This window comes from Sorex fumeus, unplaced genomic scaffold (assembly GCF_029834395.1).
Source record: "Sorex fumeus unplaced genomic scaffold, SorFum_2.1 ptg000033l, whole genome shotgun sequence".
In the NCBI taxonomy this organism is placed as follows: Eukaryota; Metazoa; Chordata; class Mammalia; order Eulipotyphla; family Soricidae; genus Sorex; species Sorex fumeus.
In genome coordinates, this window is record NW_026606090.1 from 33,655,118 (window position 1) to 33,678,253 (window position 23,136).

General features: G+C 44.5%; 1 non-coding gene across 1 annotated transcript; it reads left to right on the forward strand.

The window, feature by feature from the left end:
• The first annotated feature begins 19,774 nt into the window (after positions 1 to 19,774).
• On the forward strand, positions 19,775 to 19,881 carry LOC130026236 (U6 spliceosomal RNA). The gene has a single exon (XR_008792847.1). It is a non-coding gene; the product is annotated as a U6 spliceosomal RNA (small nuclear RNA).
• Positions 19,882 to 23,136: the final 3,255 nt, after the last annotated feature.

Here is a 23,136-nt window from a genome sequence, read left to right on the forward strand (position 1 = left end):
AGAAATACGATCGACTGGTTCAGCACCTCCATGAATGTGCGAGGAACGCCAAGAGAGAGATAGCCACAAAAAATCGCCTATCTTTGAAAACTCTTGAGCTAATTCGCCAGCGCATGCCTCAGGCGACCGCAAGCTAACGTCAGAGCTCGCAAAGCAGTGCAGAGATGCGATCAAGGAAGACCTCAAAGAGAGAAGAGCAGAAGTACTGGTAGATACGGCAGAAGCCGGGAAAAGTATTCATAACGCCCGCCTGTCCTTCGCCAACTATAAGACCAAGATGACTGCCCTCCGACGTCCTGATGGATCCATCACATCCTCCAGAACGGCAATGGAGAAGATTATCCATGACTTCTACTCAAATCTCTTCGATAGCCATGTCCACTTGCCGACATACCAAATTCCACAGGATGGATATGTCGTTCCCAATGTTCTCCCTTCCGAAATCCGACACGCCATTTCGTGGGTAAAGAAACAAACAGCACCCGGCCCAGACAAGGTCAGACCTGAACACCTGAAGAACCTGCCGTCAGTACTCATCAATACACTGGCTCGGCTCTTCACTCGCTACCTGTCTGAATGCAAGGTTCCATCCCAATGGAAAACCAGCAGGACCGTACTACTGTTCAAGAAGGGAGACATCCATGACATTGGCAACTATCACCCGATCTGCCTATTGTCTGTCATCTACAAGTTGTTCACTCGAGTCATCCTAAATAGGATTGGCAGAACACTAGATAAAGAACAACCATGCGAGCAAGCCGGGTTCCGCAAAGGATTCAGCACCATCGACCATATCCACATGATAACCAAGCTCATTGAGGTGTCTCGGGAGTTCAAGATGCCGCTCTGTTTAACGTTCATTGATTTAAAGAAGGCCTTTGATTCTGTTGAGATGGAAGCGGTCATTGAAGCCCGAGCCAATCAGGGCATTCAAGCCCAATACATCAGGATCCTCCGTGAGCTGTATTGCGGATTCACTACCAGGATCTCACCATTCTACAAAGAAGTGATCGTTGATGTCAAGAGAGGGGTGCAGCAGGGTGATACCATTTCACCGAAACTCTTCAGTGCCACCCTCGAGAACATCATGCGACGACTGGAATGGGAAGGAATGGGAGTGAAGATAGATGGTCGGCAACTACACCACCTCCATTTTGCTGATGACATTGTTTTAATAACACCAAACATCAGCCAAGTGGCACAAATGCTGTCCGACTTTGACCGTGAGTGTGGGAAGGTAGGACTACAGCTGAATCTTACGAAGACCATTTTTATGAGAAACAGCCTCGTTCCTGGTGCCCCATTCGCTCTCAATGGAACGACCATCTCCGAATGCAACAGCTATGTGTACCTAGGTCGAGAGGTCAACATGACAAATGACCTGGTACCCGAGCTGCGCAGGAGGAAGAGAGCGGCTTGGAACGCCTTCAAGAACTTTGAAGAAATAGCTAAGAGGATGAAGAACCTCCGGCTCCGGGCACATCTCTTTGATTCCACAGTTCTTCCTGCATTAACATACACCTCAGAGACCTGGGCCCTACGCAAACAAGATGAGAACGCTATTCAGGTCTCCCAAAGAAGAATAGAAAGAGCTATGCTTGGAATATCACGTTTCACTCAAATGAGAGAAAGAATCCGGAGTTCTGACATCCGTCGACGATCAAGAATCAGGGACGCGGACGGCGGCGCCCATCTCATCTTAGATCCAGATCCAGGTCAGCACAGCTGCTGGCTCGCGACCCTGGGACCTCCATCTTTCTCTGCAGGACCCCAGGTATCCCCCGAGATGCCTGAAGAGAAGCAGTTTTGAGCGTCTGCCCTGCCCTCTTCACTCCTGACGGCGGCGGCGCCCATCTCATCCCAAACCCAGGGTTCTGTAGAGGTGTGGCCTCCTCAAAAGTGGGCGTGGCCTCAAAGTGGGTGTGGCTTAATTTCCGGCGGCCGCAGGTTGTTTTCCCATACTAAGGAACCTAGTCCCCAAGGAATCTAGTTCCCAACCTACTCAGCAATATGAAGAAACAAAGAAAATTTCCAACACAAGGGGAGAACAACGAAAACAATCTAGACCATTCCGACAATACAGCTCACCTAAGGAACCTCTCTGACATAGAATTCAGATACGAAGTCATCAAGATGTTCAATCAACTCAATGAAACAGTCAGACAGACAGCCAGTAATACCACAGAAAAAATCGACAAATTACGAGAAGAAATGAGAGCAGAAATGTCACGATTAAAAGATTCCATAGATGAAATGAGAAATGAATCCGGAGTTCTGACATCCGTTGACGATCAAGGATCAGGGACGCTGTCTCATTTGCCAAGGTGTGGAAAATCAGATGGGCTAGCCACGTAATGAGATTTAAAGACGACCGCTGGACTAGAGCTGTTACTGACTGGATTCCACGGGATGTCAAAAGACCGCGTGGCCGCCCACCTACCAGATGGTCAGACTTCTTTGTCAAGATCATGAACGATTGGTTTGAGGCCCTTCATGTTCCCGGAGCGAACAGATGCCATTGGGCTACACTAGCACGCGACAGGGACAAATGGAGACGTTACTGGCGCCCGCTCGAGCAAATCGACGACTAACGGGAAGTTAAGTGATTAAGTGACTGTCCTGGGAGTGGGGCTGTGAAATCACCTCTCTGCACAGTGTGTTTGTCTGCTAAGTGGTTTGAGGAGGCGAAAGGGAAAAACTTGCAAAAGGTGATGTGCTAGTATGTTTGTGCATACAAAGACATTTTTTAAGACGATCATTTTTGTTACACGCATTTTCTTTTGCTCTGTTTATAAGGGGCAGAATTTTTGCAACATCTAGTCTCTAGCTGAAAATGATTCTCAAAGTGGGCGATACTTCGGCCTAGGGGCCACTGGGAGGGATTGGGGGGGCAGTAATAGCCTTACTGTGCAATTGGGGGTGAAGGGTGGGTCCTTTGTTTCCCAGAGGGTACTGAGTGATTTTTCCCCCCTGAAGAGGTGGTGGTTGGGCAAACTAAGTTTGGGGACTTCTGCTTTGGATTTTAAAAGTTGCCGGTTTATGGCAAAAGAGTAAAATTAGCACCTTTAAATCTGTTGACTGTTAGAGGAAGGCTTTCTATAAAAGACTTTTGGGTATGAATCAGTTCTCTGAACATACATTCCTGTACTTGTCCATGAAGTTGGATTGGTGGTGGTGAGAAGAATAAGGTAAAGGTTAAGTCCAGAATGGTCATATTTAGAAGATACCTCAAAATATAACCATTGTTGCTCTCTGGAAAGAAAGATGGCAGCCGCATGGGAGCCTTGTGGAGAGCCAGGTATGAGCCGGTGGTGATGGGGCAACTAAAACCTCGCGGGAAGGAGGGCTTTCCCGGCTCGTCCTTCACGCCCTACTGAGGTCACCAGTTGCCCCCCATGAGCAGCTCTCCGGCACGGCCATGAATCCAGAGCACAGAAACCAATCTCTTAATTATCTGACTCAGTAGAAATACTTCCAGGGTTAATAAGTAAAATAGCAGAAATCCAAAACCGCGTGGCCGCGATAGCCAGACATCATTTAATTCTTAAACCCAGCTGTAGAAAGCAAATCATTTCACAACGCTTTTTCAGCATGTCTGATTGGGGGGGGGGGGGGGGGTGGTAAACTCTAAATAATAATGGTGCATCTTTTATTGAAACAATGAATCTAGTCAAAGTAGATAGAGTGTTAACTAGAATTCATCTGCCTCGCAGGCACTGGGAGGGGTGGGGGTGGGGTTTTATTGGGTTTCTTCGTGGTAAAAAATAAGTATTGGTAAAGGGAAAGGTGTTTGATATTTGCATGAACGAGACCTAAACCTGAAAGCTTTGTAACTTTTCCCACAGTGATTCAATAAATAAATAAATTATAAAATATATATATATATATAACCATTGTTATATGTGCAGTTTGCTTTAATAGTGCATTGTGGACACGTTCTGAAACGAAATATCTAGTTTTTCTAGATACCTAGCTAAGCGCTGGATGTAGTTAAAAGTAGGATAGTGCTTCTTGTAAATAAAAAGTTGGTGGGAAATAGCCTTAGAAATGCAATCTTTAAACCACTTCTTCCAACAGTGTACTTTCTGGGTTGAAGGAGCTGGAGGGGAAGAAATTGCTGAGCAGAAATTTTCAGCTTATTTTCAGCTTACCTGCTGCCCTAATATGTTACATTGTATCTCATCTATAACTTTACTGTATATAGTGTGTGCGTGTGTGTGTGTGTGTGTGTGTGTGTATGCACTGAACAAACGAGTCCTGATTTTTTAAGTACTTAATCTCCAGATAATAAAGAGGTTGCCAATGTATGACAAAAGTAGAGTTAGTAAACCAACACCTTTGTAACTTAGTGTTAAAATTCATCAAAAGCTGTCTTCAAGAAAAAAGACCTTGGGGAAGGGCGTTGACCGGCCCGCCCGCTCCTCTCTGGAAAGAAAGATGGCGGCCGCACGGGAGCCTTGTGGAAAGCGGGTTTGAGCCGGGCTCGGGGAAGCGGCGGGGACCTCATGGGAAGGGGGGCTTTGTGGGCCGTCCCCCACGCCCCACCGAGGTCGCCAGCTGCCCCCCACGAGCGGCTCTCCGGCACGGCCACGGCCCCGGAGGCACAAGGACTTAGCACAGAGAACCAGCCGCTTGGAGCAGAAAAGCAAATGGACTTGTGTTGATCCGCGCCACCAAGCCTGCCCGGAGGGGGAAGGGCGTTGACCGGCCCGCCCGCTCCTCTCTGGAAAGAAAGATGGCGGCCGCACGGGAGCCTTGTGGAAAGCGGGTTTGAGCCGGGCTCGGGGAAGCGGCGGGGACCTCATGGGAAGGGGGGCTTTGTGGGCCGTCCCCCACGCCCCACCGAGGTCGCCAGCTGCCCCCCACGAGCGGCTCTCCGGCACGGCCACGACTCCAGGGCACAGAAATCAATCTCTTAACTAGCTAACTTTTAATAGAAATTCTTCCAGGGTCAATAAGTAAAATAGCAGAAATTCAAAACCGCGCGGCCGCTATTGCGGCCACGCGACATCATTTTATTCTTAAACCAAGTTGTAGAAAGCAAATCATTTCACAACGCTGTTTCAGCATGTCTGATTGGGGGGGGGGGGGGGTGGGTCGTAAACTCTAAACAATAATTGTGCATCTTCTATCGAAATAATCTATCTAGTCAAAGTAGATAGAGTATTAACTAGAACTCATCTGCCTCATAAGAATTGGGAGGGGTGGGAGGTGGGGGTCTATTGGGGTTCGGGGTTAAAAATGAGTATTGGTAAAGGGAAATGTGTTCGGTATCTACATGACTGAGACCTAAACCCGAAAGCTCTGTAACTTTTCCCACAGTGATTCAATAAATAAATAAATTATAAAAAAAAAAAAAAAAGAAAAGAAAAAAGAAAAAAGACCTTTAAGGGCGTTGGGAGGATCCTCCCAGGATGGGAGAAGCATGCTGAAAGTAGACAATGGACCGGACATGATTGCCACCCATTGCCTCTTTTGCAAACCACAACACCCAATAAGAGAGAGAGAACAAAAGGGAATGCCCTGCCACAGAGGCAGGGTGGGATGGGGGGATGGGGGGTGGGAGGGATATTATCCATGGTGGTGGAAAATGGGCACTGGTGGAGGGATGGGTATTTCATCATTGTATAATTGAAACCCAAGCACAAAAATTTGTAAGTCTACAACTGTACCTCTTGGTTTGTCACTAATAAAAATTAATAAATTTTTTAAAAAGTCCTTTATAAAGAGAGAAAAGTAGCTTTTAGGGAATGAAATTGCAGTTACCCTCACCAAGGGTTGGTGGTGGAGAGGAAGAATTGGGGAAAATGAAGGGTTCTAGACAACAGTGAGGAGGCTCTGAGAAACAACCATTATTATATGTATGTGGTTTATTCAACACTACTATGTATATAGTGGACAAACTACGTCCTTACTCGAAACATCTCGTCTTTCTCGAGGTTTAGAAGTGCACAAAGTATGTTAAAAGTAGAGGTGGTGAAATTCACACATTTTGTAGATGGTTTTTTTTCTTAAAATACATTAGAGGCAGTTTTTTGGAAATGGAATGACCAGAATGATCCACCTGCTTCTGAGCAGCTCACATGTGTACTGGTTCAGAGAGGGAGGAGGGACGCCCAAAGGGCTTTTAGACTCGTAGGTTTTTAGTTAGACGAGATGAGCCATTGTCCCTTCTGTCTGTCTTTTGCTTTATTTAGCTGTGTATACCCTGTGTATAAAGGACAAGTGTCCTAATCGCAAACATCTAGTCTTTCTAGATGTTAAAGAGGTTGCCAGTGTAAACGTAGAGTTAGCAAACAAAGTCCGTTGTGTAGGCTTTGTTCAAATTCTTAGGAAAGGCTTCTGAAGGCAGTTTGAGGGAGTCAAACTGTTAATATCCAGTTGTGCGGGGGTGCAGCATCCAATGCTATCCCGAGGCAGAAGAGCCCTCCTCTCTTCCCAGGGCCCCTCCCTCCCCTGCCCCATGGCAGCTCAGGAATACAGGCACAATCTTCAGTTCTGACTGCTTGACCACCTGTTGCTTCCTAACTACGCTTCCATACCTCGTATTTGGGATGATTTTTTTTTTATTGTGACGACAGTGTCTACTCACATAATCTAACAGAGCCGATCGCCTGGAGTTACACAAAGTCGCACGTCAATGACCGATTGACAAACATTTTTTAAAACCATCTTTTTACATGTCTTTAAAAATAATATTGTGAAAGATTATATGCGACTACATTGTAAGATGTATATAAAATACACAAAGCCTACAGATTTTAAATGTACAAAGAGTGAAGAAAGCTAAAAAAAACGTAAGGGGAGAAGCCGGAGCAAGAGTGCAGCTGGTGAGGCACTTACTTGCCTTTATGCGGCTGAGCCAGGTCTATGCCTGGCTCCATCCTTGGTGCCCCAAGCCCACCAGGAGTGACTCCTGAGCACTGCCGAGTGTGGCCCTAAACAGCAAAAAGAAAAGAAAGATTTAAGGGAAGACTCTTAATTGACCTATTGTATAAACTCTTTAAGGGGTGGCCAGGGAGAGGCCCCGACGGCTCTTCCGGTGGGGGGACCCCAGGCCACTCACCCTGCCAAGGCAGCTCGTGGACAAAACAAGGGCCAAGCCGGTTGATTGATCAGATCCGTGTATTCCATTCTCCCCACGCGCCTGCCCCAGTCTCTCTGAGCCTCCCTTTCTAGTCTCACACTGCTCCTCATTCCCGTCTCCTTCTGTCTCTCCCTCTCATCTCTCCGTGCTCCATCTCGCAGGCTGGGCGCTCTCTCTCTCTCTCCCTCCCTCTCTCTGCCCCCCCCCTCTCTCTCTCCTCTCCAGCTCTCGTCTCTGGATCCACCCTCTCCCTCTCCTTCCCTTCCTCCCCCCCACCACCACCACTCTGGACCCACACTGCCCCACTGCACCTAGTAAGGTAGCAAGATCAACATAAGAAAGCCCCTCCTGAGGGCTTTCCAAAGCCCACCAAGTTCAAAGGGAACAGCACCTAAAAGGTTTTCCAAAGCCCTTCCTGACTGCCTCAGGCAAAATATCTCTTAAGGTGTTTTTCTCCTTTCCTCAGTCCAATAACTCTATCAACATCTCAATACTAGTTATTTTTGTATGGACACAGTAAGAGATAACATTGAGGATTGTAGGGCAGCTCTCCTGGGAACATCTTGCCGCAGACTCAGACTATAGTGCTCAGGCCAGATTGATCATTCCTAATCCTAGCAGGGTCCGAGTCTAGTTATTAATTTTTGGATCATGACAGCATTTGTCCATGATCAAACTCTTAACTTATAGTTAAGCATTATGGCACTTTGGCCAGGCCCATCTCGATGCCAGGGTAGCACATAGCTTACCGCTTGTCCTGGTTCCATCCAGTCCCTCGTCGGGACCCTGCTTTTGGGGGTGCTAGGAAGTAAGAGCAGTTGAGGCTTAGGTGAGAGAGCAGATGCCCAGGAGGGAAATATCACTGAGTCACATTACAAAAGCATGCCTTCTTGTGTCCATACAAAAAGGACATTGCTCTGAGTAAACTATGCAAAGGACTTAGGGAGAAGAGAAAAACAATATTTACAAGTCAACAGAGCACAAAGACATTACAAATAAACACAGAGGAATGGGAGCACTGTGATAGGAATGACCCAATAAACCTAAACTACTTGAGGCTATGCAGGAAAGGCAAAAACAGTGTTCCAGAGCCTGCAGAAGTACAAAAGTGTGCTTTATCCTAAGAAAAGTAATACTGGCTTTATGTTATAAAATATAGATGCTATTTAAATGCCTGCATTAATAAAGCATTATAATAATTCTCTGGATGTAAAAATACCTAAGCAGATCTATAACAGTCATACAAATGGAATGTTAATTCCTTATTGTGAATGCATGAAGTACGTAAGCAGGACTTGATCACTTAATCACTTAACTTCCCGTTAGTCGTCGATTTGCTCGAGCGGGCGCCAGTAACGTCTCCATTTGTCCCTGTCGCGTACTAGTGTAGCCCAATGGCATCTGTTCGCTCCGGGAACATGAAGGGCCTCAAACCGATTGTTCATGATCTTGACGAAGAAGTCTGACCATCTGTAATAGTAATAGTAATAGTAGTAGGTGGGCGGCCACACAGTCTTTTGACATCCCGTGGAATCCAGTCGGTAACAGCTCTAGTCCAGCGGTAGTCTTTAAATCTCATTACGTGATCAGCCCATCTGATTTTTGACACCTTGGCAAATGAGACAGCGTCCCTGATTCTTGATCATCGACGGATGTCAGAACTCCGGATTCGTTCTCTCATTTGAGTGAAACGTGATATTCCAAGCATAGCTCTTTCTATTCTTCTTTGGGAGACCTGAATGGCGTTCTCATCTTGTTTGCGTAGGGCCCAGGTCTCTGAGGCATATGTTAATGCAGGAAGAACAGTGGAATCAAAGAGATGTGCCCGGAGCCGGAGGTTCTTCATCCTCTTAGCTATTTCTTCGACGTTCTTGAAGGCGTTCCAAGCCGCTCTCTTCCTCCTGCGCAGCTCGGGTGCCAGGTCATTTGTCATGTTGACCTCTCGACCTAGGTACACATAGCTGTTGCATTCGGAGATGGGGAGATGGACAGGAGTCAGCAAACCTCTCTTAATCTACCAGAGGGCAACCGAAAGCATTGTGAGTGGATGCCACATTCAATGCTGAGTGCTGAGAAGTTCGTCTTGCCTTTTAAAAGACGCTCCTGTATTGCTTCTTGGAAGACTGGTTTCAACGCTGTGAATTCCCTAAATTGTTCTCTGTCCATGATGCTCTCTGAGGTTCCTGCAAATCTAAAATTGTTAGTGAACTGGATCATTTTCTCAGTGACATATTCACTTCATTGAGTTTATGTCCTAATTCCCGTCATTCTCTTCTGACCTGTAGAGTCTCGTTTGAGAGATCGGCTGTGAATCTGACAGCTTTGAATGTAAAGTTCCCTCTTTACAGGCTGCCTTCAGTAGTCCATCTCTGTCTTTGGATTTCCTCATTCTGCACACAGTAGGTCTCAGAATTTTCCTCTCTGAGTCTATTTTCTCTGTAAGCCTTCGGGCCTCTTGCATGGGGGTGCCTGTATTTCTCGGAAATTCTTGTCTGTGGTATCTTCAACTGTTGTTTCTCCGTCACATTGCCTTCCTGTTCTTCGGTCCTCTGACATTTCTTCTCTTGTTCCTCTTCAGCCCACCCCATAGCTCCCTAGGATGCTCTTCACTTCTCTTCCGTCGTTTTCCCATCTTCTGGTATTTTCTCTAGATTGCTTCCATCTCAGCTTGGAGCACTAGGATCTTTTTCGCAGCTGCTGCTTCTCAGAGCTTCTAATGAGATGCCGTGTTGGGCCCACTGACATGGTGGAGGAGGTTGGGTGGGAGACTGGAGAGTAATCTCACCCGGTAGGCAGGGAGAGACTCGGAACCAGTGAAGCTGGGCCTGCTGGTGGCCAAGGATCTACTGTAATTGTTTACAGAAACCCTTCACTTTTGCCTACAGTATTTTCGTTTTGACGTCCACACATGCTTTGCTGACTACCTGTGCCATCATTCCTTTGAGCTCATTATGATGTCGGTGGGCCCCACGGGTGACTTATGTGAAGCCGGGAGGAGAAAGACGGTCACTTTCTCCCCACCCGCCTCTGCCACCCGGGACCCAGGGTTCCTGGGTTCTTGTCTCGTCTCGCAGAAGGGAATTTCAGGAGTAGACAAGCAGTGAAACAAATAGATTTTATTTGGAGGATTTTTAGGTGCGGAGGGAGAGAGAGAGAGAGAGAGAGAGAGAGAGAGAGAGAGAGTAACATACTCAAGAGAGGACACAGGCTTCTCCAAGGGTGGAGAGAGAGAGAGAGCCCCTACACACATCCTAGCCTTAGACACGAAAGCATGAAAGCACACATCTCAAGAGGAGAGATGCGGGCGACACATGTGCTCGGGCACCACATGTGCTCAGCCACGTGGGCGTAAGTACACATGGGCTCAGGCAGCATATGCGCGCCCTTCCTTTGTTCAAGGCGGCCTTTATAGGGTTTCTCCAGCCTGTCCCCACATGGGGCCTCTTCCCAGGTAAAAGTCCGTTGCTAAGGAGGTTACCAGGGAGGTCCAAAAAGAGGAATTCCATGGGGAGGAGGCCTATGTCCTGAGGGTCTGCGGATGGTCTTATCAGGCCTTTGTTTTCTGTATCCACAAGGTGGGTCACTCCTAGAATTCTGCTTCCATGAAACTTGGTTTCATTGCAAAGGGCCTTTCCCTATCTACCTGCCTACATCAATTCTATATCAACACGAAGGTGTCACTGAAGTCCTTGCCAAGGATTGAGTCAGCTGGCTCTTGTTGAGCCCCTGTGTTACTGCTTGCATCTCTGAGCGTAGAGACTTCCCCATCTTCCCTACTGGGTTTGCAGTGTTCCTAGTGAGCCTAGGGTAAGACTTTGTAGTTGGTCCCCCCGAGAATTCCCTCTCTGAGGAATCCGGCTGGGAAGTGCTCACTTTCTTCCCACCCGTTTTCACCCACTGAGAGGAAGCATAACTGTGAGAAGTGTGAGGTTGGAGGAGAAGCTTCCAAACAGGTGCATACTTCAGGAGATGCAGAGTTGGGCCCACTGACATAGTGGAGGAGGTTGGGTGGGAGACTGGAGAGTAATCTCACCCAGTAGGCGGGGAGAGACTCGGGACAAATGGAGCTGGGCCTGTTGGTGGCCAAGGATCTACTTTGATTGTTTACAAAAACCCTAATCTGTTTGCAAGCACATAAAAATATCCCTTAATGTAAATATAAAGAAATGTCTTACGAAGCAATACAAAAATTTATAATGCCTGAGAATTTTAAAAGTCACTTAACCTAGCACGGTTTAATACTTTATTTTAATGGAGATTAAATTATGCCATCTTAAAATGTTCCTTATTCCTAAACAACTTTGTTCAACTTCATTTGAACTTTGAGCTCAGGCTTTTCATTGGACCTGTGAGAATAACAAAACACCTGCTGGTCAAGCTGTCCGACTCCTGTTTCTTTGTGGAAATCCTGCCAGACCTGTCACATTGAGAGGCTGAACATGCTCACCTAGAAGTCTCAGAAGAACACCATGATGCTGAAATAGAGTAATAGTATTGTTTCTTTTCTGTTTTAAATAACCGGAAAAAATAAACCCAGTAAAAGAAATACTTGACAAAAGCCAAAAAGTACATTATTTCTGCTTAGAGCTGTCTTATCCATCCCATTTTGTATGTGAGATCCGTATTTTTGTAGGCCATAGTGTGGATCTTTATAAAGTATATAAAAATAGCTGAGAAAGTGCTTGCTTTCAGAAAATCATTTAGTTCCACAATTGTAATTTTAGTTACATGTATATCAGTTCTAATAGAATTTAAAAAATAATTTTGTACTGAGAAACTGCATATATTTTCTTAGTGTCTTTTTCAAACTAGGTAAAAACTAATAAAGAAATGACATGAAATGTTTAGTGAAATAATCAATTTCTAATATTAAAAAGTGATTTCAAAATTGTGAGTGCAATATTGCGTAGAGTGAGTAAGGGCAGAGCTTCTCTACCCCAAAGGTGTAATCAGAGTAGCTCAAAGACAGAGTAGAGCAGTTAATGGCATCAGAGTCAGAGTCTGCTAGAAAAACAGTGAAAAACAAACCCCTTTGGTGCAGAGATCCTCTGAGGTGATCTGATCTTCTAGGGGAAAAAAAGAATAATCAATACCTGACTCTGTTCTCTTGTCTCCTTCTTATCTCCTGAGACCTCCAAGAGTTAAACAAACTTGATGAGGTTTAAAAGTCAAGAAAACTTGGGACCAAACCACACATACTAGGGGAAAAGGCAGCTCAGATAAAGAGGGGAACACCAAATAAAGGTGTTGGGAGGATCAGACTATAGACCAAACATGATTGCCACTCAATGTTTCTTTTGCAAACCACAACAGCCAAACGGAGAGAGAGAACAAAAGGGAATGCCCTGCCACAGAGGCAAGGTGGGATGGAGGGGATGGGGGGTGGGAGGGATACTGGGACCCGTGGTGGTGGAAAATGGGCACTGGTAGAGGGATGGGTACTTGATCATTGTAGAATTGAAACCCAAGCACAAAATTTGTAAGTCTTCAACTGTACCTCATGGTGTCTCACTATTAAAAAAATCTTTAAAAAAAGAAAGAAAGAAAAAAGAAAACTTGGGGCCAGAGCAAGAGTACAGCAGGGACCCAGGTTCAATTCCCGGCATCCCATATGGTCCCTGCAGCACCGCCAGGAGTAATTCCTGAGTGCAGAGCCAGGAGTAAGCCCTGAGCATTGTTGAGTGTGATCCAAAAAGCAAAATAAATAATAAAATAAAATTCTATTATAAAAAAAATACAAAATAAATAAAAGTCAAGGAAACTGATGGTACCAGAAATGGATCTGAAGGGGGACTGGGAGACAGGTGGTTTTCCAAATACAGGAGTATGGAATTAGAGGGTTCTAGAGAACTGAACAGTATGAGCGTCTGAGAGGGCTCTCTCCCGGTTTATCCTTCTCCCTTCAAACTTGCATAAATCTTGTTCCATCATAATGTCCATCTACTTCGCCCAGTCAGAAAACGGGTAGAGAGGAGGGATGAGGCAGCTCGGCACAGAGGCACGGCTCAGAGGTAGGGTAGAGTTTGCAAGTCTGAGGCCCTGGGTTTGACCCCAGCACCGCAGAGCGAATAAATAAAAGTCACACGTAGCGCAACAGTCCATAAATTTCTGGCAGCGGGTTTTCACTCACAAATTCTTTCTGTCCTAAGCACCTAACACCTATTTAGCCCAGAATAAATATCGCATTAATTGAATGAACACATGAATAACCATGTTTAAATGGGAAGAAATCGATGTAAAAAAAAGTCCCAGTGAAAGTAGAAATCTATATAACACAAATTGTCAATGCTAAGTGGAACTTCTCTGATGATGATTTCTTGTAATCTGTGTGAAACCTGGATGTTTGATTTTGTAACCCTCTGGACTAGGTTGCAAAATTATTCCTTTAGGTAATTTCACACAGCTTTTTGTGTATCTAAACATACCATAATGTTTCGTTTTCATTTGCTTTACAGAAAAACGGTTATGAAATATGTCTTTACAAATTGCCCTAGTTTTGGGGGGTATTATCTTATAGCATACTAATTTCTAAACGAAAACAGGATGATTGGTTGAAATCAATGAGTACTCACTTAGGCCATTCCAGAGAAATAAATCTCAACACTGTCTGGAAAAGCCAGGGGACTCTGATTGCTTTGGCCTCAACTGGGTTCACCCAGAGAAGAATCGTCTTTTCACAGCTTAAGTACAACTCAAAATCCCTAAGAGACATCAAACATGAAGTCCGATCTATTTCAAGTCAGTTTTCACTTGACTGAAAATACTTCTCCCCCTGTATTCACACTTAGAAAGCCTATATCCTCAGGCTAATTATGAAGTCATTCTTCTCTCTCCTTTCCTCTCTTTTCTTGTTATATACCAGGAAAAATATATAAAAGGGTCCCAAGTGACATAAACACTTATGTGGAAAAAAGAGCCAAGGGTATGTGTAATTCTCCCACCTAACTAGGGATGTTATGATAAAAGCTGAGGGGTGTTTTTGTTCCATTTTATGCCTTTCTTGCACATAGTAAGAGGATATCAAATTAGAAGAAAAAAAGTAAAGGAGGAAGAGATAAAAGTTGGGTGAAAGTACAAGCAGAAAGGAAGGAAGGTAGAGAAAGAACTACTTTGGTGGTTAAAACGGATTTTTATACCAAGGTAACAAAGAAAAAATTTAGAACATGTCCAAGAGACACTATATGTGCTACCCCAAGACATCTAGAACCATAAATAGGTCGTGGCCACAGTTTTACAGATTTTTTAGGAATTTTAAAGGAAAAGTATAATACATGGAAATCTAACTGGCCCAGTGACCGGAAATAGAGGGAATTAGGAAAAATATGTAACAATATTTTTAAAATATTGTGGAATTTTGAATCAGAATCTGGGGATTTGAGCTGTGAATATCATTCCAAATATATCTTTTTATAAAGAAATAGAGGATTTTATGATCGATTATTTAAATATGTATTCATAAAATGAGCTAGTAGACACTATTCCAAAATTTCTCCTGGAACTAGAATTTCTTCTAAATAAGAAAGTATTATGTGACTAAAGAAAACAAAATTACGTAATAAGTGATACTGGTACATACATCTATTAAGATTCTTCAAATTCTTCTGGACTGTTCTAAGGACTACGCAACCTAGTTCCATTATTTAAATTATTAAACATTTATCTGTGAAAGTTTGCTTTCAACCATCAGCTAACATACATTTAAAAGTCCTATAAAGTAATTTAATGCAGTAATAAAGTAATGTAAGCCTCTCTATCAAAGGGCACATTTTGGCAATCAGTGGCCACAACACGAAATTCTAGAATTGGGCCTGAGAGATAGTACAGTGTGTAGGGTGCTTGCCCTACATGTGACTGACCCAAGTTCAATCCCCGGTACCCCGTAAGGTCCCCCCAGCTCTACCAGAAGTGATCCCTGAGTACAGAACCAGGAGTAAGCCCTGAGCACTGCCGGATGTGAGCCAAAACAAAAATAAAATAAAAGCACAGCGGGTAGGGCGTCTGCCTTGCACGCAGCCAACATGGCCAACCCGAGTTCGATTCCTCCGCCCCTCTCGGAGAGCCCGGCAAGCTACCGAGAGTATTCGATATGCCAGACACAGTAACAACAAAGTCTCCAATGGAGACGTTACTGGGCCCGCTCGAGCAAATCGATGATCAACGGGAGGGCCTTTACTTACTTTACTTTACTTATAGAAATTTGTATGTTTAAAACTAAACATTATTTGGATGGTTGATTTATTTGTAAAATCTTTTCATTGATGGGAATTTAAATGTTTTTTAAACTTAAAAACGTTTGCAAACAAACACACCTCCTACTTTGTGTACTGACAGACACTAACATGGGTGGAGCGTAGTGGAAAACTGGGGGAAATACCAGACAAAAATGCCAAAGTAGGGAAGAAATAAGACACGGGTTCTGCTAATTCAAGATAAGAAACTTCTTTTAAGCCCAGAGTAATGCTAATCAATTTAAAAGTTTCAATGGGGGAAATATATGGTCTAAACCTTTTCTCTTTGTTTTGAGTCTACTGACTCATGTATTGACTACACATTTATTTTTAAATTTTAAGTGATTTGCTATTAAAATATAATAGTTTAGAATGTTACTGAAATCATGTTTTACATAAACTCCACACTCAATGAGGGAAAGGCAGAAATGGTATTGTTGGTTTTTTTTTTTTAATAAAACTCTATTCAGCTACCATAGGGTACTGTAGAGTACTTACCAAACTAAAGCTGTACAATTGATTAATAGGGCAAAGAAGCATGTGGTAAACCCCGAATCTCAGTGACCTCTCATTTGGCATTAACAGTTTAATGTAACTCTCTGCCTTTGATTATAGACAAAAAACTTCAGTTTGTTTCTAACCAATAAGATATAACAAATCTAACTGAAGATCATTTTCATGCTAACTTCAGATAAGATTATAGCTTCCATCTTGCTAGCTAAATCTTGATGTTGCCTTTTCCCCTGTAACTTCCATGAAGCACAACACTATATTAGAGAGAATGACTACCTTCAAATCAATAGTCGATGGAAAACAAAATCTGCCACGTTTTCCCTCATAGAAGGCCTTTCTTGGGGGCCGAAGTGATAGTACAGTAGGGAGGGCATTTGCCTTGCATGCAGTGACCTGGGTTCTGTCATCAGTATCCCATATGGTCCCCCCCAAGCACTGCCAGGAGTAATTCCTGAGTAGCAGAGCCAGGAATAACCCCTGAGCATGACGGAGTGTGGAAGGAGGAGGAGGAGGAGGAGGAGGAGGAGGAGGAAGAGGAGGAGGAGGAGGAGGAGGAGGAGGAGGAGGAGGAGGAGGAGGAGGAGGTGGTGGTGGTGGTGGAGAAGGAAAAGGAGAAGGAGGAGAGGGAGAGGGAGAGGAAGAAGAAGAAGAAGAAGAAGAAGAAGAAGAAGAAGAAGAAGAAGAAGAAGAAGAAGAAGAAGAAGAAGAAGAAGAAGAAGAAGAAGAAGAAGAGAAGAAGAAGAAGAAGAAGAAGAAGAAGAAGAAGAAGAAGAAGAAGAAGAGAAGAAGAAGAAGAAGAAGAAGAAGAAGAAGAAGAAGAAGAAGAAGAAGAAGAAGAAGAAGAAGAAGAAGAAGAAGAAGAAGAAGAAGAAAGAATTAGACCCCTCTTTGAGAAGTTCTTCAGTAAGACGCAGCCCTGGGTAGTATCTTGTGTTTGTTTTTGTGTGTCTAGGCCTTATCGGGCTGTGCTCAGGGTTGCTGCTGCCTCTCTGCTCAGGGATTCCCCTGGCAGAGCCCAGAGGACTATTGTGAGGCTGTAGATTGAACCCAGATTAACTGCATGCAAGGAAAGAACTTGACCCATTGCATTATTATTTTAAAAAATATTTATTGGTAAAATCTTTTTTGTGGCCAGATTAAAACACGAAGCAGAGGAAGCAGGAAGCATTCTCGTACCACCAATTATGGAAATTATAAAGTACTAAGACATGCTGATTTAAGCCACTGTGTTTATAACAAATTATTACATGGCAGTAGATAAAAGTGTGAGGGAAGAGTGTTCAGTTAACACTAATTTACGCCTTTGTGAGACTATCATTTTATATAAAGAGCCATGTTTGAATAAAAGAAATCAGACATTCTGGCCACACAATCAACTAGCCCAGAGAGCGCGCCTAACTTGAGAGCTCATTCAGAATTTGTCTTACAAGAACCAAATAGTAAAAGAGAGATCTTAGAGTAAATCAAATTGCTAGTACCATTCTAGGAAAAAAAGATTGAAATGTTGCAGAGGCTACAATTCAACAAACTATGTTCCTCTCGATGGCTACGGTGCTGGGTAGGGTGAAAAGAATTCATAGATTTAAGCAAAAGTGAGAATTCACAGCTGAAAGTTCGTGGACCTCTCCCATCTCAGACAGATGGACAGAGACCAGGAAAGCAAAGAAACCGGAGAAGCTTGCTGGGATGGGCTCCTGGCAGACACAGCACTGGGGGGTTCTGTTATTCGGGGGATTCAGGGAACCGTGCATGCAAAGTACATGCTTTTTCCCTTTGAGCTGTGGCCCTGGTCCCAACAATCAATTTTTTGTTAACAATTTTCTTGTTCTGTATCACTGTATCACTGTCCTCCCGTTGTTCATCGATTTGCTCGAGCGGGCCCAGTAACGTCTCCATCTTGAGACTTGTTGTTACTGTGTTTGGCATAATGAATACACCACGGGTAGCTTACCAGGCTTTGCCGCGCGGGCAAGATACTCTCGGTAGCTTGCCGGGCTCTCCCAGAGGGGCGGAGGAATCAAACTCGGGTCGGCCATGTTGGCTGCATGCAAGGCAAACGCCCTACCGCTGTGCTATCGCTCCAGCCCAATTTCCTTCTGAATTGTGAAATATGGGAAAACAGGATGCATATCTCTGATCATGGAACTGTGCTTAAAAAAAAATCTAAGATAGGATATGAAGTGGGAAGTGAAGGATGGTAGAATTTATTTACAATTTTGAGATAACAATATGAGAAATGCAAAAGCAACTTCTTACTTTCAGTGGACGGAAAATGCCACGAGGACAAGATGTGACAAAAGAGGCCAGAAAGAGAGTAAAGTGGGTGGGACATTTGCCCGCACACGACAGGCCCGATCGATCAATCCCTGGCACTGCCGCACACCCCCGTAGCACCACCAGGAGATCCCTGAGCAACCCCAGAAGTCAGCCCTGGGCACATTGGGAGTGGTATATTCCCATACTCCAAAACCCGTTTCTCTTCTTGAAAATGAATGAATCACTCAGAATGCGCGCCAAGGCCTTCGTGTTTTTGTGAATTTATGAAGACATTACCAAACAGAGGGGAGAAAATTGAGAAATGAGGGATCTGTAAGCCGTGGAAATAGCTCAAGTATAAGAACACGGGCCTAGAACATGAGGTCCTGAGTCCCATCCCTGGCACACTGACCCTCTGAGCACTCCCAGGAGCTGGGGTCGGGGCAGAGTATCTAGGAAGAGAAGACAGACAATATTCCCTAACCCGGACTTCTGCCACGCCATCAGATTCCAGAAGAGGGCAGCACAAGGAAGCCTCAAGGACGAGTTGTGAGTTCTTGGAGCGTTCTGGACGGCAATTTCCCTGAGGATGGTAAGTAAGTCAAGCTAGAATTCCAGAACGTCTCAATTAAAGATCTGCGAATGGATTTTTAGCATGCTATAAATGTATAAGCTTGAGTTTTTATTTGCTGCAATTTATCACGCATCCTGCTTTATCCATGGGTGCAATTACCAACGCACAAACACGGTCCTCCCGTTGTTCATCGATTTCCTCCAGCGGGCCCAGTAATGTCTCCATCATGAGATTTCTTGTTACTGTGTTTGGCATATCGAATACGTCACGGGGAGCTTGCCAGGCTCTGCCGTGTGGCCAATGCACAAAGATCGTAAAATTATCTAAATGGGATTTTAGTCAAATTTCTGTTTCTAAAAGAGACCATGTTTTGGGGTTCCTTTTGGCCTAAAAATGATGCTTAAGATATCAACGCTGGAACCAGAGAGATGTTCCAGGGACTAAGGCATTTGCTCTGCATGATACTGAGTCTGACCAACCCACAGCCTTGCCAAGGGGAGCCCTGAATATTATCAGAGGAAGTGGAATTGTGCTGGTCACCACCTGCCCACTCGCCCAGGGCAAACGGTTCCTCCTCCACATAACGGTGGGAACACTGGCTTCATCTGGGCCTCCCTACGTGCTGGTAATGTTGCGATTAAAGGGAAGACCTCAGGCTCCGCAAGGCTGAAGCTCTTCACAGGTCCCTCCTGGGGCCTACTGCAGGGGCCTAACGAGGTTGCACTGAGGTAGGCTTGGATTTCCGGTGCAGGAAGGCAGGGAGAAGGGAGAGTGGGAATACAGTCCATTTATTTTCTGTTAGTACCCTGAGTATTTTTAGAATGGGAAGCAGAGGTGCATCTGGCAAACAGATTAAAAGTGAGTTCCACGGGCTGTGAAGCCGCTGCTGTACTCTGTGGAGGTAGGGAGTTCCGGCGTATTCCAAGGAAGATCATTTTTAAGCTGAACCCTTCATCAGAAATATTGTTTGGATTTGCAGATATGTCTGAATATCCCCAGAAGACCAACTTGCGATAGAATTTCTTCACGTTTGGACCCACTGGTCTACAGACATGCCCTTTCTAGAAACAGGCTTTTCGTTCCTCCTATATAAGCACACAGACAAGATGGTTTCCTGTGCTCTCTTCGGCAGCACATATACTAAAATTGGAACGATACAGAGAAGATTAGCATGGCCCCTGCGCAAGGATGACATGTAAATCCATGAAGTTTTCCATATTTAAAAAAAATAGGGGCTGGAGTGATAGCACAGCGGGTAGGGCATTTGCCTTGCACGCGGCTGACCCGGGTTCGGTTCCCAGCATCCCATAGGGTCCCCTGAGCACCGCCAGGGGTAATTCCTGATTGCAGAGCCAGGAGGAACCCCTGTGCATTGCCGGGTGTGACCCAAAAAAGCAAAATAAATAAATAATTAAAATAAAATAAAAGGACAGTTTCCTGTGATATAAGCTGACCATCTTTCAACTTGCCAGCCTGTTGCTACTAAAGCCCTTTCTTTCCCTTCCCACTAAGAGCTATAGCAGTAGGGTAAAATAAAGTTGTCCAGAGCTGGTCTCTTACTGCCTACTGGCTGCATCCTTCACGTATTTTCTGGCCTGTTTGCCAGTTCTGGGTAGGTTCATATGTGACCTGTGGACATTATCCATTAGGATGCCTAAGAGAACTTGTAGTCAATGAGTGGTTCCATATACGGCTTTAGTTTTTCATTTTTATGATCGCACATTCTGATTTTATGATCCCACATGATGATCCCACTTACCTAACTCTCCTCGTACTCTCATTTTCCCAAGAAGTTCAACTTTCTATCTCTTTCCCTTTTGGAGATGCAGGAACTTGAATCTAAATACGAGCAGGAATGATATTCCAGTTAAAATCAACGGGAGAATGCAAACTGTTAAAAAGTTTTCTGAAAGAAGAAAAGTCTACCTCTTCAGCAGTTTCCATGTAACCTCCATTCCTTGAACTGCATCTTCTAGAAGTTCCAGTTGGAACCTCATTGTTCTATGAAATGCAGGACACTTGTTTCTATATACCAGAAGCAGTGAAACTCCCTTTGATCAATGGGAAATTGCAATGGACCAAATAGAAGAAAAGATACAGATCTTGGGCACTAACTAGTTACCTTTATATCCTTGAACTGCCTCTTTATTGGAGTTTGACTTTCTGTCTCTTTCTCCTCTGCAGTTATGGGGACTTGTTTATAAATACTTGTAGTAATGAGGCTCCCATTGGAATCAAAGGGAAAATGCAATCCGTTAAAAATGAAATTTTCAGGCACTCAGCAGTGAAGAAACCTGGCGGGCACCACAACACCGGAGAATTCTCCGGGCCCCAAACCGAGCCAATATCACGGGGGTGCCCCAGATGGAGCAGGTGCCGTCTCCCTGCCTTCTCCAGGTGAACCCCAGAGACCATGAGCTTCTACAAGCATGGCTCCAGTATGCGGGGGCCAGGACTATTCCTCCAAACCACGCGGCTGCTACCTTTCCTGATATACAAAGTGAACAATGGAAAATAGATGATCTCGTGTCTGCCCCTACAAGGCACGCTTGAACAGTGATGGGAATATCCAAGCAAAACATATTGCCCCAAACTAGAGAGTATCTGAGCAATTGTCTGCTGCAGAGGCAGGGTAAGGACTGAACTGGAAATGGAGGGGATAATGAGGATACTGGTGGTGGAAAGTTTTCACTGGTGGAGAGATGGGTGAGCGATCGTTGTATAGCTGAATATCAAACGTGAAAGCTTTGTAGCTGTATCACCATGTGGTTCTTGCTTCTGGACTGTGAATTAAGCTACAGCCCATGCCGCCCCGGGGGGGGGGGGGGGGGGGGGGGATGGGGAGGGAGGGAAGGGCGTCGTCCTTTCCGCCTTCTTCCCCTTGATGCCATGGTGACCGCCATCTTTCAGAGCTGATTGGACACACAAACCACACAATATATAAACCACACACAAACCAATCCCAGAACCTAGTGGCTTCTGGCAGAAATCTCTTCAGACTTAATTACTAAAATACCAGAAATCCAAAATTGCGCGGCCGCTATTGTGGCTGCATGACATCATATGTTCTTCATTTTCAGCAAAAGAAAACAAATTATCTAACGATACCTTCTTGGCAGGCATGAATGTTGCGGGGGAAATTCCAAATAATAATGGTAGGTCTTCTGTCGAAAAATTGAATGTAATCAAAGTAGAAAGAAACAGTAAAGTGGAAATCATCTGCCACACTGGCAGGGGGAGGAGTGGGAGGGAGGTATACTGGGGTTCTTGGTGGTAGAAAATGTGCACTGGTGAAGGGATGGGTGTTTGATCATTGTAGGACCAAAACTTAAACCTGAAAGCTTTGTAACTGTTCTCATGGTCATTCAATGAAAAAAAAAAAAGAAAGAAAAAGAAATTTTCAGCAAATGAATCTTGGAAAATAACATGCTTGCAGAGATGTCTCCCCAAACCATGCCAGACTGATCTTATCTGGGAACCTCGAAGGGGGCAGGTGTGTCCCTCCACCTGCCCAAAAGAACGCCGGCAGCCACATACCTCCAAGAACCTAATCCCCGCCATGTTCATGGCCAACCTTCACAGGCTCGCCCTGAGCCCCCCGTGCATGAGATTAAATCCCCTGAAAAACCCAGGTAAGCGGGACCAGTGACTAAAATCTCCAGGTTCCAGTCGGAAATGGGCCCCTCCTCCCGTCTCACTGCCTTTCCAGTTTTATGACAGTCACATCCATGAACTGCCTCTGACACATTAGCAGTCATAATCCAGACTCACAAACGAACAGAGCAACACAACACACTGCAGAGATGCCTCGCGACCCCAAAATCACCATCCAATTTTAAAAATTTCATTCCAGTTCTAGCACCCAATGAAAAAATTTTAGAATCCCAGGAGCCTGAGGACACTTTTACGGCCATGCAACCTCTCCTACAATTATGCCACTGATATCCCAAGAGTACCACACCACAGTTAATGGAGTGTAAAGTAGAAGACAAGCAATCTTGATTAAAATACACACACACACACACACACACACACACGGCTTACACACACGACTTGCACACAAGACTCAAACTAACATGTTAATGATCTCTAATTCAGGGGCTTAATGACTCCAAGATGATATACAACAATTTTCACACACTTTCCTCTAAGGAAACCTGTTTGGATCATTTTTAGTCAATTATTCATAACAAGCAATACAAAGTAAATTACTTAGCATCTGCCTTTGGGGCAGGCTTGGATGGTGGTGGGAAAATTCGAAATCATGGTGGTGGGAAGGTGTAACGGTGGTGGGATTGAAATATTGGATGGAATCAATTACTGTAATCAATTTGAAAATAATTTTTTTAATTGCAATTTTATGAGAAGAAATCTACAACTTGGGAATGTCCTGGTCCCTTTATTGCCTTGCACTTTTCCAGATCACTTCATATCTTTTAAGTAAGTAATTTGGAAGATGTTAAAGTTTTTAGCTCCTT